Below are 15,722 nucleotides of genomic sequence, written 5' to 3'. Positions count from 1 at the left end.
AAGTTTGGGTCTTTTGAGCATTAGCTGCCCATGCTCCTTGCTTGGCACCCTGCAATAAAGGCTGTACTTTCCTTCACCACAACCCAGAGTCAGTAGATTGGCTTTATTGAACAACAGGTGAGTGAACCCAAGTTAAGTTTGGTAACCATTTTTTGCAAAAATAGCAGTTGAGGTTAATTTTATTGAGAGATGGACACAGAAAGGCCTTTTCCTTAATCAGTTAATATTTCAATAATGGTTTCAAACTGTTAAACCACAAAAAAGGTATTTCATTTTCCCTCTTTATCCAACTCTGATAATATGGTCAGAACTAGATAATTTCCTGTAATTGATTGGAAGTATTGGGGAGGAAGAAATTTTCCTCTACCTTTCTAGATTCTTCTGGATGGTCTAAGAATTAAATGGACATGAGACAAATTAACAGGAGAAGATCAAAGTTTAATAACATGTATACATGGGAGAGACCTAGGAAAACTGAGTAACCTGTCAAAATGGCTGAAGCCCTTACCTTAAATACCATCCTCAGCTAAAGATAAAGGGAAGTCGAGGATGAGGAGAGTCAGTTAAGAGAGGTTACAGGAAAAGCACAGTAAACAAGGATGATTTTGTTACAGATTTAAGTCATCGCCTATTCCATTGATAAGAGTTTCTAGAGATTTGGTCATCCTCCTCTTCCAGAGTTAGAGAGGGAGATGCCCTTACAAACGGAGATTCCCTTACAAATGTAATGTTTCTTACAAAAGTGCAAGTCCTACTTGGTTTTTAGAGCACTTCTAATGCGTGCTGTTTCTCAGAAAATAACCAGCTTAAAACAATTAATATGCCAAGGGACATATTTTAGGGTGGCAAATTCTGCTCTGGAAACTATATACATGTATACAGATACATATGTATATATGTCAAGTAATTCTCATGTCAATTTGCCAAATGTTGTCAATAATTTCAAGTCTATATAATATATTAGTAAGGTATAGAGAAACACAAAAACCAAATATATGTGGTGAGATAAACCTTGAGACAAACTACAGGAGACAAACAATAACAACCACATAAGAAATTAAAATGAAGTCCACTAGACATCATACTAAGTGAAGTAAGTCAGAAAGAGAAAGACAAATACCATATGATATCACTTATATGTGGAATCTAAAATATGACACAAATGAACTTATCTACGAAACAGAAACAAATTCACAGATATAGAGAACAAACTTGTGGTTTTCAAGGGTGGGGGTGAGGAAGGGATGGATTGGGAGTTTGGGATTAGCAGATGCAAACTATTATATGTAGAATGGATAAACAACAAGGTCCTAGTGTATAGCACAGGGAACTATTTCAATATCCTGTAATAAACCATACTGGAAAAGAATATGAAAAAGAATATATATACATACACACACATATAACTGAATCACTTTGAGTACAGCAGAAATTAACACAGCATTGTAAATCAACTATACTTCAATAAAATAAAATTTTCTAAAACAGAACAATAACAAAATAATGAAGTCCAATAGAAAATGATTCCGTGGGAACTTCAAGCTTGCCAGCTCAACTGGAAAGTATTTTCTAACAGTATGTGTCTGCACAAGACCTTCTAAGCATCACCATCCAAGAGAAGTTTAACAGGAACCACATATACAATTTTACATTTTCTAGTAGCTACATTTTAAAAAAAGAAACAAGTGAAGTTAATTTTAATAATGTCTTTTATTTAACTGTATATCTAAAATATTTTTTCAACATGTAATCAATATAAAAATTTTAATGCAATATTTTAGATTTTTTCATATTAAATCTGGTATTTTAACTTTATTTCAAGTATTCAGTAGTATGGGGTTAGTGGTTACTATACTTGAAACAGTTCAAATCCTGCTGAATTATGCAGAGTTCTTAGGGATTCATTTAGGATCTGGGCTTTGATATAATTAGGCAGGTCCATTTAACAACAATAGGGAGCTTGACACGCAGCTGTTTGTCTTAGTCTAAAATCTTAAACCTCTCCTGTCTTGTATACTAACGTATGCCACTGATAAAAGCTATTGATATCTAAAAAGCTGTGAAATGTTGTAAATATATACCACATAATTTGTAAATTTGGTATGTGTGCACTATGAAAGTATCAGAAAAGCTAATGCAAACTCGGATTCTGAATAAAAAGATAAATCCAGAAAGAGAAATTTGAGGGTCATGCCTTGTATTTGTCACTCTTTTTAAAAAGGCGGGCAAAGACTAGGGAAAGAAGAGACAAGTCCTCCTACCCTTCCTGACTCTCATGCTTAGTGCTAGTGTTTTTCCGGGTTTTTTTTAACATCTTTATTGGAGTATAATTGTTTTACAATGGTGTTTCTGCTGTATAACAAAGTGAATCAGCTATACATAAACATAGTGCTAGTGTTTTGAGAAGGATACTAACATGTGCAAATCAATTAACAGCAACCAGGAGAATTGTGAAAAGGCTTGAAACCACATCCTGTAAGCAACAGTGGAAAGCACTAGAAATATGGCTTCTGAAGACAGAGGCTGCGGCCAGGGTGGTTAAGCACAGAGATAATAAGCAGAGGAGAACGGGGTAGATAGGATTTGCTGTACTGGCAAATACTTAAAAGGGATGTCACAGAAGAGGAATAGGCAAAAACAAACAAACAAACAAACTACTCGTGAAATAGAGGGCAAGTTGGCTGAATACAAAGAAAGTGGTTTCTAAAACTGCAATGAAAAAAATGCCTTGGAAGGCAGGGAATATCCCACTTTAGTGGAATTTAGGAGGGGTGGGGCAGGGCGGGGGAGGAGGGGAAATTCATAATGCCTAAGGCTCTTCCTAACTCCAAGTATGGATTTTATTTTTCCCAAATATTGAACAGAGAGGTAGTGTGGAGGTTTAATAGTTCACTGGCCTTGATGTTACAAGTCCTGTAGCTAAATCTTGGCTCAACCTTTAGGAGTTAGGTTACCCTGGGTAAGTTTCTTAGACTCTCTCGGTTTGTTTCCTCTATAAAATAAAAATAATACATCCCATATCTACTTCTGGGATTACTGGAAGGCTTTGTAAGCTATAAAATGCTACATAAACACAAATTTCTGTTTCCCTGGAATAAACCAAAGAAGGCCCCTTAACTGAGCCCTCCTATTTCTTTTTCCTTCTCCTCCCTTTATACTGTATTTCAGGTCCTGTTGTAATCAAGCAGGACCCTATGGGGCCTTCCTGGGACAGATTCCCTGCCCCCTCAAGTCCTCTGCCTGCCTCTTGTTTGCAAAAAAAAAAACCTTAGCCTCCTAGGCCTTCCCACAGTTTCAAAGAATAAATTTAATCAGAGAAGTGAGAAGCTGCAGAAACAAAGGAAAACGGTCAAGACAAAATAATAATAGTTTAGTCATTAAACAAAGTCAAGGACCTTTAGTTCCTTCTCAAGGGCTATAGATAATATTCTGAGCCATATCCTTTGAGCTGTTTTGCAGATACTGAAACCCCCACCAGGTGGAAGAAGTTAACTGTACACTGCCTACAAGCATGCAGACCCCAGATCGATTGGAACCAGAAGGTTGATGATGTTGACTCCTGATTACCTCACCACCAAACAATCAGAAGAATGTCCCTGAGCTGATCACACACTCCGCAACCCTCTCCCTCACCCTGCCTTTAAAAACCTTTCCCTGAAAGCCACAGGGGAGTTCAGGTCTTTTGAGCATTGGGGGCCTGCACTCCTTATTTGACACCTACAATAAACACTGCACTTTCCTTCCCCACAACCTGGTGTCAGTACATTGGCTTTACTATGCACTGGAGCCAGCGGGTCCAAGTTTGGTTCCGAAACAGTCTTCCCACACCCAGTTATTCCTGGTGCCACCCCTTAGATGTACCTTATCTTACTGATGGAATACAGGAAAAGTCTACTGTAAGGATAAATGCAGTCTTTTTCTACCTCAAGGTAGGGCAAAGGGTCAAAACAGTCAGGAAGCAAAATCTGTAAGAGCCATTGTCTACATTTTTCATCCTGCAATTGCCATCTCTAAAAACGAGACAACCAGTGAAAGGACTGCCAAAGAAAATATTATACCATTTCAGGATTGCTCTACTGAGGATTAAACCTCTTACCAGAGACCTTTAACCCTCATTAAAAAATGAATTCATGCCAGCCACCTACACCACCCATGTTTTGAAGTTTGCAGCAGAATTTTAAAGTTTGCACTGTTAGAACAAAAAAGAACTGGACTAACTTCAAATTATTTTGTGGTCTTTAGATTTCAGGTCTGAGAGTGGAGACTGAACTTAATTAAACCCTTACCCACAGGTAACACATACTATCACCTCTTTTCTCTAACCTGATTCCCCTCCCCCAGCGTCCATATACGTTCAGGGCGATAGCATCGAAGGTACAGGTCCTAGGGTGAGATTGCTTGGGTCCACTGCTGTGGAGAGGGGCCTCAATTTATCTGCAAAACAAAGATAATTCCTACTTCACAGAGTTGAGGATTAACTAAGTAAACCCGTGATCAGCAATAAAAGGGAGCTATCAGTATTACTATTCTGGCACTCCCACCAGCAAAAGGCTGTCGGTATTTCCGAAGCTTTGGTCTCCGTGACTTCCCAAACCAACCGATGTTTAAATCTTTTGCAGCTGTCTTCTGGGAGTCTCAACAGCAAGTGAAACTGCCGGCTCGCGATCCACCAAACCGGGTATAGACTGCCTCGCGGATACTCCATGGCATTTGAAGTCAAGACTGGGTAAATGCTTTAAAACAAGACCTCAAGAGATTAGGAGTGCAAAACCCGTGCCGCGTGACGACCACTGGCGGGACTCAGCCACACGCTGACAGGCGGGTTCCCTTCACACGCTGCATGGACTCCAAATCCCACTGCCGGCCTCGACCTTCTGCGCATGTCTAACTGCATTCAGGGAGGAGGGCGGGCTGACCAGCCGGCGGAGTAGCCGGCGGAACGCGGAATTTCACGGAAAGTGGGCGAATAAGACGCGGAGGGCTGGATGCGAGAGGGCGGGGCAGAAAGCGGAAGAATTGAAATCAGCTGACCGGGTCTTGTGACAGTCTGGGCGGGGGCGACGCAGGCGTATTGGAACGCGGTCGCTCAAAGCCTGAGCGAAGATGGCGGCCTCCAGAGTGAGCCTCTGAGAAGGCAGAGGGAGGAGGCGGAGGGGGCGCAGGGGTCGGAGGGGTCGGAGGGGGAGGGGAGGCAGCGCCGCCGCGGCATCAGGACCCCGCGGGAGCGGAGCTACAGGGCCCCCGCGGGGGAAAGGGGAAGTGGTGAGGGGGAGGAGGCCGGAGGGCGCCTCATCCCACTCTGGACGTTGAGCCGGCGGCGGGAGGAGCTCGGGCTGGAGCCTCTCCAGCCTCCCGCGAAGGTAAATCACTACGGGCACCGGACTCTGGCTCTGCTTTACCCCCTCGCCACGCCGCGGGGACTTGGGGGACCAACAGCAGGGAGAAGGAGGGGTGGTGTCTGGGTCGCAACTTCCTTCAGTTAAGGAAAGCAGATTACCCTCCCCCCAGATTGCTGGTCTGGTTCCTGTCCTCCGACCCCGCCCGCCCCCCGCGGCTCTGAGTGACAGTCGCCCAGGGCCCTGCCTTGTTCAGCCCCACCCCTCTTTTCGCCTTGTTTTCTGGTTTTCTACCCACCACGGTCCCCCACTCCACTCTGCACATCCTTACCCTACACAGCCCTTATTCCTCTCTGGGCTCCGCCCTCGGGATTCCCTTCCAGCTTCCTAGTCTGAGCAGTCTTCCCGCTGGAGGCCGGGAACTCTTGTTTCCTTGGGTGGGCGACCCTCCTTCCTCCCATGCCCTGCATAGACTTTATTTGCTTAGCTTTGTTTCGTTTTGTTAGGAACTGGGGAGCACCCGTGTGGTTTCTTCTCCAGTCCCTCCCTTATCCAAAATGAAGTTTTCGTCCACAGCTTTTCCTTTTTGCAAGGTAGCTTATTCACAGGGGCCTTTCCTTCGCTGCTGTGATTTTGCCTCTGAATGCGGCCTTTGGAGTGGATGAAATAGGACTTAAACGCTCAGTGAAGTGGCTGTTAAACGCGGATTTGACTTAGTGCACTTAAGAAGAGTGTATTCCCTTAAATTGTCTCCTTACTGTAGGATGTTAAGTTAACCACTCTTGTCTTGAGATTGTTACCTTTATCATTTGCTTAGGGGAGAAAATTAGAAATCTTCCCCAGATGTGGTAATGGTTTCCTGAAGTAATGATTTCTCAATTCCCCTCTCTGCTTTTCCTTTTGACCCGACCTTGATTTCTCTCAGGGCCTCTCTACCTGATGCTGTTGCCTCACTGTGAAGGACTTTATACTGTAGGGTTATTTTGAGCGTCTTGGAATATAGTGTCTTGGGTAAAAAGTTAAATTTCAGAATATTTCTTCAGGACCTGTCCCGAGGATTGTCTTACTGTGTTTTCTTTCTTGCTTGATGGATCTGGTAGATTTCTAGGTTTGAAAGTACTGTCTGCAGAGTTTAAGGAAATTACTCACGGTTGTCAGGTTTTGTAGTTATGTTACCAGTACTCTGTGAGTTTATGGGAATATGAAACAGAACTTGCCTTTAAAAAAAAAAAAAAGGACATTTACAGAATTACTTGTCAGTAATTGGGTATCTCCAAAAGGCTTGATTTCACTATTCTTTAGAAAGTGCTTTATTGTTTGACTTAAAACGTAAAATCTTGTTAACATTTTAAATGTAATGTGAAACAGTTTAAGCAGCTATATCTCAAACTTGGCTTTTGCGGTTAATATCACAATGGAACATAAGTCCATACTTGTTTAAAAATATTACATTATACTCCTTGTTTGAAAACAGGAAGTAAAACATATTAAGGGAGGAAAAGAGGAGTCAGAAGGTTAAGAGATAGGAATGTAAAGCTGTAGTTCAGTTCATGGAAAATACCACAATTTGTATTCCACTGGGAGGTAATGGATATTCCTGTTTTTCTAAAGTGGCAGTAGTAAATAGTCTAAAATATATGAATGGTATGAGAGGAAAAGTTATGGAATTATGGAAAGCATAAATTCTTATTTGTAAGAATTAACTTTATCCACAAATAAATGGAAGGTGGTTGCTTAGGTGGACGGAAACAATACTAGCTTTATTACTGAATTTGTAAAAAGGTTGGTAGTGGAGTCAGGTTCTCAGTAGCTGTTAAATTCTGCTTGAAATAAAATGTTTTAACCAATTTGGCTCCATTTCTCAACCAGTTCTATTTACACAGGTGAATCTGAGGTTTCCTTCGCACATACCTTTCCCCTTTTTCTCCGATTGAAGTACTTAAAATTGGTAAATAGAAGCAAGGCTAAGCAGATAAACTAGCAAAAATTTTGTTGCTACTAATACTGTAGTTTTAGGCCTAAATGTTAACTGTAATACTTATTAGTGGTTAAAGGGGAGTTGTTTTGAAAGAGATCCTTTAAGTCAGTGTTTCTCAACTTTATCAAACCCAATAAAGGCCAACTTTTTATTTCAAATAATTAGTAACAGCCCCTTTACTATCCTGAAATAATAGTTTATAAATAATATAACCACCTTCTGGCTTTGGCCCTGGGACAAAAAGAAGCTTTGCTTCCACTGTTAGAACAAAAAAGAACTGGACTAACTTCAAATTCATGACTTTTTTTTTTTTTTTGAAACCTATTAAATAGCTGAGGCCACAGAGCAGACCACTGGCCCAAAGTTTAAGGAGAGAAAGAGTATGTATGAACTCACATTCACCTTCAGTAGACACAGCTGGACACTGTTAAGAAGTGTTCAGCTAGAATAGCTGACAAGAAAAGGAAGCCTGGATGCACCTTCTTCCAATCTCTTTACCTACAAACCTCACTGGGTACTCCTAGAAAAGACTGGGTTGAGCTCTGGGGAGTGTCTGCTGTGGTGCTGACCTAGAGGAGAAGAGCAGCAGAACTTTCTGGAGGGGCAAGAAAACTGTGCTCTGAGTCTTCCCCTCTGTCTCTTCTATGGAACAAAAGCCTTAATCTGTGGAGGGAAGAGCATCTTTGCTAGCAGGCCCTGTTGGTGAGCATTCATTGAGCTGGGGGAAGACAAAACTAGGGGGAAAGAATCTTTTCTTGGGGGAGGGGCACTGAGCCCAAAACTGCAGCCTGGGGAAACAGGAAGATCCTGTGATCCAGAGACACAGTGTATGTCTAAGAGTAAACCTTAATCAGAACAACAGAGACTGTACCCCCAACTCACTGCCATCAAGCTAAGAAGCTGTGAATAATAAGCAACTGCAAAATACTACAAGGTGAAGAACAAGATTATGCAAAGAGGCTCAGGGCAAAGAATCAAATAGACATTGCTTTAGTAAACCATCCCCCACCATAGGCACAAGCTATTCTGTAGATATTCGAAGCCTGTGGTACACTGAGGATAACCGTAGCAACAGCAAAATCATGAACCCAGCCCAACTCCTAACACCCAGCACTAAAGACCTAGCAAAGAAAAGGTGTGCCCATTTCCTGTCACAAAAATTATTTACCTCTATCTCTACTGTCTTATACATGTCCAGCTTTCAACAAAAAATTCAACAAGTCATACAAAAGGCAAAAAAAAATTCCCAAGAGAAAGAGCAATCATCAGAAATACTCATTGATTAATACAGATGCTACTATCTGGTAAGGAATTTAAAATGACTATAATTAGTATGTTAAAGGTATGAACAAAAAGTGGACAATGTACAAGATCAGGTGGGTAATTTCAGCTGAGAGACAGAAACTATAAGAAAGAATCAAAAGGAAATGTTGGAAGTTTCATTACATAGTAAAGAGCTGCAGAGTGCCTTTGGGCTCATCAATAGATTTGACACAACCAAGGAAGGAATCAGTGAACTTGTAGATGTCAGAAATTATCCAACTGAAACAAAAAAAGAGTTCAAAAAAAAGAACAAGATCTTGGGGATAATATCAAACATTTATTATAAATATATGCATAGTTGGAATCCCAGAAGAGAACAGAGCAGAAGAAATATTGAAATATTTGAGGAAATAATAGAAAATTTCCCCAAATTAATGTCAGACATCAAACCACAGGTGCAAGAAGCTTAGAGAACACCAAGCAGGATAAATACCTGCCCCTTAAAAAACCCACACAAAACACACCTAGACATAACAAATTCAAGCTGATGTAAACAAAGGACAAAGAGAAACTCTTGAAAGTAGCCAAAGAGAAGCATTACAGAGGAACAAAGGTAAGAGTTACAGCAGAGAAACCATGCAAGCAAGAAGACAACTGAGTGACAACTTTAAAGTACTGAAAGAAAAAACAGTAAGATATAAAAAATGAAGACAAAATATAGATACTCTGAAAAGCCATGAGAATTCAAAGTATAATCTCTCAGTTTATATGATATATGCATTCCTGGAAAATTATGTGCATATTAAACTGCAAAACATACTTTGTGATTTGTATTTTAACATAAAACTAAATTCTGGGGTTAACTATAAATAGGCTTTTATCTATGTGAATGACCACTTGGATATTTGAAAGTCACTTGAGGACAATTCTTCAATCTATGGGACTGTCTTATACATTGAGGGATATCTAGCCCCATCCACTAAATCCTAGTAGTTTCTAATCATAGTGTCTCAAGGATCAGCATCCCCCCCCACCACAACCATTACTTTAATTCAGAATTTTAATCAGTGTTTTCAGCACGTTTTTCTGCTTCAGCAGTGTTCACACATGCTTATCACATATCAGTCAGTAACGTCTCTTGTCATATGGTGTGATTCTTAGTTCTGGGAACTCCTTTGAGAATCACTGATTTAGGGGATATCTTTGTAGCAAGTAACTTAAGCCAACATGATTGTGATCATTTTTGCAAACTTAAGACACAGTTACCTGTGCAAAGTTACATTTAAGTATGGTTCAGTCAATAAAGCTGAGCATAATTTGCTAGTAGTTCTTTTCAGATGCTCTTAAGTTTATTCAGCAGCCTACATATTTGAGTTTTACTTGTACTTTTATGGACTACTTAAGAGGAAGAGTGATTTCTAAAATAAAGTCTGAAATCAGTGGGGTTTTTATAGTTTCAGAACTTAAGTTGCCCTTAGAAGTAGGCCACACTGCTTAAGCAGTGTTCACATATTTAGCACATGCTAAATATGGTAATATTGGTAATTGGTAATATCATTTTTGCAATTGATCAATAAGAATTTGACCTTTTGATGAACAAATTGAAAACAAAATCTGTAAAGCAATCTAAATTATTTTAATGTTCTGATTTTGCCAAGTATGGTTGTGAAACATAATGGAAGGATTGATAAGGTTATGATTGTAGGAGGCTTTCTCTAATGTGTAATAAATTCTGTACTAATTATATTAAAATTTAAATTCTTTTTTTTTTTAAAATTCATTTTATTTATTTATTTTTGGCTGCGTTGGGTTTTCGTTGCTGCGTGCGGGCTTTCTCTAGTTGTGGCGAGTGGGGGCTGCTCTTCTTTGCGGTGAGCGGGCTTCTCATTGCGGTGGCTTCTCTTGTGGCAGAGCATGGGCTCTAGGTGCGTGGGCTTCAGTAGTTGTGGCGCACGGGCTTAGTTGTTCCACGGCATGTGGGATCTTCCCGGACCAGGGCTCAAACCCGTGTCCCCTGCATTGGCAGGTGGATTCTTAACCACTGTGCCACCAGGGAAGCCCTTAAATTCTTTTACTAGTGCTGTGGGGTTTCTCTCTCCCTCAGACTTGTACAGAATATATTTTGGATGTTTATCAAATCTTAGAGTAGATAAGCCATTTCTTTCCCCAAACTAATAGGACTGGGTTTAATTTTAAAAGTAGAATTTTCCTTTTTTTTTTTTTTTTTTTTAAATAACTGGTAGATTTGGGAGTGTTCTGTAAACTGTGAAGCACTATGGCAGAGTTAGGAATAATAGGGATTTTTCGGAAAGGGCCAAACTAGAAGCCTGCGTGTTGTTGCTATTTGTATTGGGTGAAAGAAAGGGAAATTGCAGCCACTTAAACTCTTTGTCTTTTACTAGTATAAAGAGCACAGGGTTTGGGTATTAAGATGCTTACTGTAAAACTTTCTTCAAGTTATATTTGTTATATGCTTAGGAAATTTAGTCCCCCATTATGCGTTTACTATATTGTTAAGAAAAACAAGTTAAAACGTGGCATTTTTTACCATTAGGGTCTATTTAGCATATTAGAGCAAGGTTATTAAGTGCCTGTTGGTGAGCTGACGAACAGTTTATTGAACTAGTACATTTTGTTCTTGCATAAGCCAAGTTAGCTTCAAAGATAAAATGAAATAGAAATTGTGTCTAGAAAGTTTTAAGAATGTGTGCAAACTAAAAATGTGTAAGTGATCAGTACCACTGATTTCACAGAATTGCTTAAGTGAACACATTTCTTAGTTGGTTTTTTGTTTGTTTTTCTCCAGGTGAATATTTTAAGGCATTTTTAAGTTTTGGAAAGGGAAGAGTCATAACCATGCATCTTTCCTGGCAAAAACATTAATTTTTTTTTTTTTTTTTACAACAGATAGAGGTCTATTTTGTGAGAAATAAGAATTATTCCCTCAGATTGAATCTAAAATATGAAGAGATAGGTATCTTTTTCAATATCTGATTTACATTGAAGAGAAAAGGCCAGCAAAATTAACTGCTATGGTATGTATGCTTGCTTCTCCACCCATTGAGATCATATTAAGTGTTTCTTCAGATTTAGGGGTTGCTTTTGAATTTCTCTTGCCCTTTTATTTCATGCATATATATTCAGTTTCTAATTGGAGAGGAATGGATTTTTTTAAAGAGAATGAGGGGAACTTAGATTATTTTGCCCTATGGTGGCAGAAGTATTTGAAAGTTTATGTTAATGTGGCAGACAGTTCAGAGGTTTCAATATTGTAACTCCTGGGCGATTATTTGGAGATGTGATTGTCAGCTGAAATTTGGTGTTACCACTGGCTTTCTTACCACATTTATTTCTGGAGTTATCAGGTTCTTCAGCAAGTTAAGAAAGCTAAGATAGAGTGTACTAAAACCTTACTTTGTGATCTATTTTATAGCTGTTTAAAGATCCCTGTATGGTAGGTGTCATACACATTACACATTACTGATTTGTTGTTTATTTAGAAGGAAATGCTTTTGCCTATACTTGAGTTATATATTAAAACATGAAAATTAAAAATTAAAAAAGAGGATTAAGGTTCATATCAGTTTTCTTTCATACACAGCACATTCTAAGATAGTCTAGTTGTAGCTTTTTAATGTGGGTAAAAATTAATGTTCTGTTAACCATTTATATTTTTTATCTTTTATTTGAAACTGAACTAACCTAGTGATATAATTCACTTAGGTTTTGAATCCAGTTACAAATAAAACTAGGTCTTTAAGAAGCCAGTAATAAGGGATTCTCTCTTCCGTCATTACTAAGGATTAGCCTTTGCCTTAGCAGTTGTTCTCCTTCCCCCTGCATTTTCAGTAAGATATAGATGTATGAGGAAGTATTAAGTTCATAAATTAGTTTCTATCGTGAATGTCTACCATATTTTCAGGTGTAGTTTTACAATGTAGCAGAGAAACAGTGTTTCTTTTGTAGGAGAGTTTGGTCAGAAAATAAAGGCAAATGTAGTTTTCCCCCAACTTAAAAGTTTTCACCTATAGCCAAGTTGAAAGAGATTTACATTAGGCACCCATATATTCACCTCCAAGGTTTTCACATTAATATCTTGCTATATACTTGATTTATCGCGTATCTATCCATCTTTCTATTCACCTTATTTTTTGATGCATTTCAAGACAACCTCATGTTTTTAATTCATTATTTGAGAGCAGAGTTAATGATGAAAGAGTTCATTCTTTCATTTTATAGACTCAAGCTGGAAAGTTAGTATCTTATCTGCTCTCTGGAAGTTGTCATATTTGTGTAAAAATCATTTCCAGTTGGTCATGCAAAATGTATGCTTTGAAGGCAAGTAGCCTTGATTAAAGCCAATTCCTTCATTCATTCACTAGTGTATTATTTTTCTGAGCATACTCATTCATCCCTGGCTAAATAAGTGCTCTGTTTGAGTTTTTACTTAACACAAGCCATGCACATAGACTTAATTTTGCTATGTGTGCAAATTCTTTTTCTTATAGCCTGGCTGAAATCTGCTTGGGTGCTTGTGGTGTTGAGTCCCTTCATTCTGCTTTTTGTTCTTAGTGTCATTTTGATGTAGTCTCCTCTCATTGGACTCTCAAATCCTGCAATTTTTTGTCAAAATCATACCGTCCAAAAGATTGTTCTCATTTTATCCATTAATGATCTTAAATGGATTGTCAGTTTTGCTGCCAGTAATAAATTAAAGAATGTGAGAATGTTAAGTGTTATTTGAAAGCATGAAGCAAGGGAGCTCATTGAAAAAGGTGATTCTAGCCAAAATCCCTGTTAACTTGAATTTGACTTTTTAACCCTTAGTACAGTTCTCTCAAAAGAAGAACAAACTGAGAAGTTGCAGAAAAGCTCTCTTGGTGGTGTAATATTAGGATATAGAATAAGAATAAGTGAAGCCAACTTTAGAGTTTAAGTGAAGCAAAATTACAGGGACTTCCCTGGTGGTACAGTGGTTAAGAATCTGCCTGCCAATGCAGGGTACATGGGTTCGATCCCTGGTCTGGGAAGATCCCACATGCCGCGGAGCAGCTAAGCCCATGTGCCACAACTACTGAGCCTGCATGCCCTAGAGCCCGCGTGCTGCAACTACTGAGCCTGCGCGCCTAGAGCCCGTGCTCTGCAACAAGAGAAGCCACCGCAATGAGGAGCCTGCGTGCCACAATGAAGAGTAGCCCCAGCTCGCCGCAACTAGAGAAAAGCCCCTGCACAGCAGCAAAGACCCAACGCAGCCAAAAATAAATAAAACTAAAAAAAAATTAGAGATACTTTCAATGTGATTTAGTTACAAAGGGCGTGTAAACTTGAGTTTTTCTCATCAAAAAGGTCTTTGAGAATTTGAAGTGGGACAGTCCTGCAGGGAAGGAGATGAAATTTAAGCGGTAATTAGTTTGAACAGATAAATTCTTGCTAATTTGAATAGCACCTTAGCAACTGGCAGGATGGCAAATGCTGATGATACAGCTGCTACCAAGATCTCATCCAACAATTTTTACACTTTTTTACCTGGACAATTTGTTATTTTTTATGGAATATGCCTATAAATGACTTATGCTATTATGCTTGATGCTAAAAATTCTGCAGATGTTTCATCACTGTTAATGGGAATTATGGTTGCTTATGAGTTTTTGCCTATAAGCAACAGTTCTAGAACCACTTTTAGAGCTTATTTAAGAACTGTACAGAGGAGATAATTGAATGGGGAGTAAATTATTTTTATGGAGTTTTATGGAAACTTTTTTCCCAACAGTTTCATAAGCTATAACTTATAGGCATCAAACATAAATTTAAAAACATTAGGTTGGTTTCAGGTAAAGAAGCATTTCTAAGAGCTGAAATTCCAAATGCCTAAGTGGGAGATATTTTATTTTATTTATTTATTTATTTAATTTTTTTTAACGTCTTTATTAGAGTATAATTGCTTTACAATGGTGTGTTAGTTTCTGCTTTATAACAAAGTGAATCAGTTATACATATACATATGTTCCCATATCTCTTCCCTCTTGCGTCTCCCTCCCTCCCACCCTCGCTATCCCACCCCTCTAGGTGATCACAAAGTATCGAGCTGATCTCCCTGTGCTATGCGGCTGCATCCCACTAGCTATCTATTTTACATTTGGTAGTGTATATATGTCCATGCCACTCTCTCACCCTGTCACATCTTACCCCTCCCCCTCCCCATATCCTCAAGTCCATTCTCTAGTAGGTCTGTGTCTTTATTCCCATCTTGCCACTAGGTTCTTCATGACCTTTTTTTCTTTTTATTTCCCGTAGATTCCATATATATGTGTTAGCATACTGTATTTGTGTTTCTCTTTCTGACTTACTTCACTCTGTATGACAGACTCTAATTCCATCCACCTCACTACAAATACCTCCATTTCGTTTCTTTTTATGGCTGAGTAACATTCCATTGTATATATGTGCCACATCTTCTTTATCCATTCATCCAATGATGGACACTTAGGTTGCTTCCATGTCCTGGCTATTGTAAATAGAGCTGCAGGGAACATTTTGGTACATGACTCTTTTTGAATTGTGGTTTTCTCAGGGTATATGCCCAGTAGTGGGATTGCTGGGTCGTATGGTAGTTCTATTTTTAGTTTTTCAAGGAACCTCCATACTCTTCTCCATAGTGGCTGTATCAATTTACATTCCCACCAACAGTGCAAGAGTGTTCCATTTTCTCCACACCCTCTCCAGCATTTATTGTTTCCAGGTTTTTTGATGATGGCCATTCTGACTGGTGTGAGATGATACCTCATTGTAGTCTTGATTTGCATTTCTCTAATGATTAATGATGTTGAGCATTCTTTCATGTGTTTGTTGGCAATCTGTATGTCTTCTTTGGAGAAATGTCTATTTAGGTCTTCTGCCCATTTTTGGATTGGGTTTTTTGTTTTTTTGTTATTGAGCTGCATGAGCTGCTTGTAAATCTTGGAGATTAATCCCTTGTCAGTTGCTTCATTTGCAAATATTTTCTCCCATTCTGAGGGTTGTCTTTTGGTCTTGTTTATGGTTTCCTTTGCTGTGCAAAAGCTTTTAAGTTTCATTAGGTCCCATTTGTTTATTTGTGTTTTTATTTCCATTTCTCTAGGAGTTGGGTCAAAAAGGATCCTGCTGTG

The 15,722-nt window shown here is 39.1% G+C and overlaps 1 protein-coding gene across 4 annotated transcripts in view; it reads left to right on the top strand.

Annotated features, from left to right (window-relative positions):
- Window positions 1-5,077: 5,077 nt before the first annotated feature.
- Window positions 5,078-15,722, top strand: part of DNAJC13 (DnaJ heat shock protein family (Hsp40) member C13) — a 123,435-nt gene continuing 112,790 nt past the window's right edge. For 3 of the 4 annotated variants that reach the window (XM_059920339.1, XM_059920335.1, XM_059920336.1), the window contains exon 1: window positions 5,215-5,360. The gene's annotated coding sequence lies outside the window, so the exon portion shown is untranslated. Of the gene's footprint in view, window positions 5,119-5,214; window positions 5,361-15,722 lie in introns of those variants that run through there. The other variant, XM_059920337.1, reaches the window with a different exon arrangement.

Source organism: Balaenoptera ricei, chromosome 4 (assembly GCF_028023285.1).
Source record: "Balaenoptera ricei isolate mBalRic1 chromosome 4, mBalRic1.hap2, whole genome shotgun sequence".
Lineage (NCBI taxonomy): Eukaryota > Metazoa > Chordata > Mammalia > Artiodactyla > Balaenopteridae > Balaenoptera > Balaenoptera ricei.
This window is presented reverse-complemented; position numbering and strand designations above follow the sequence as displayed.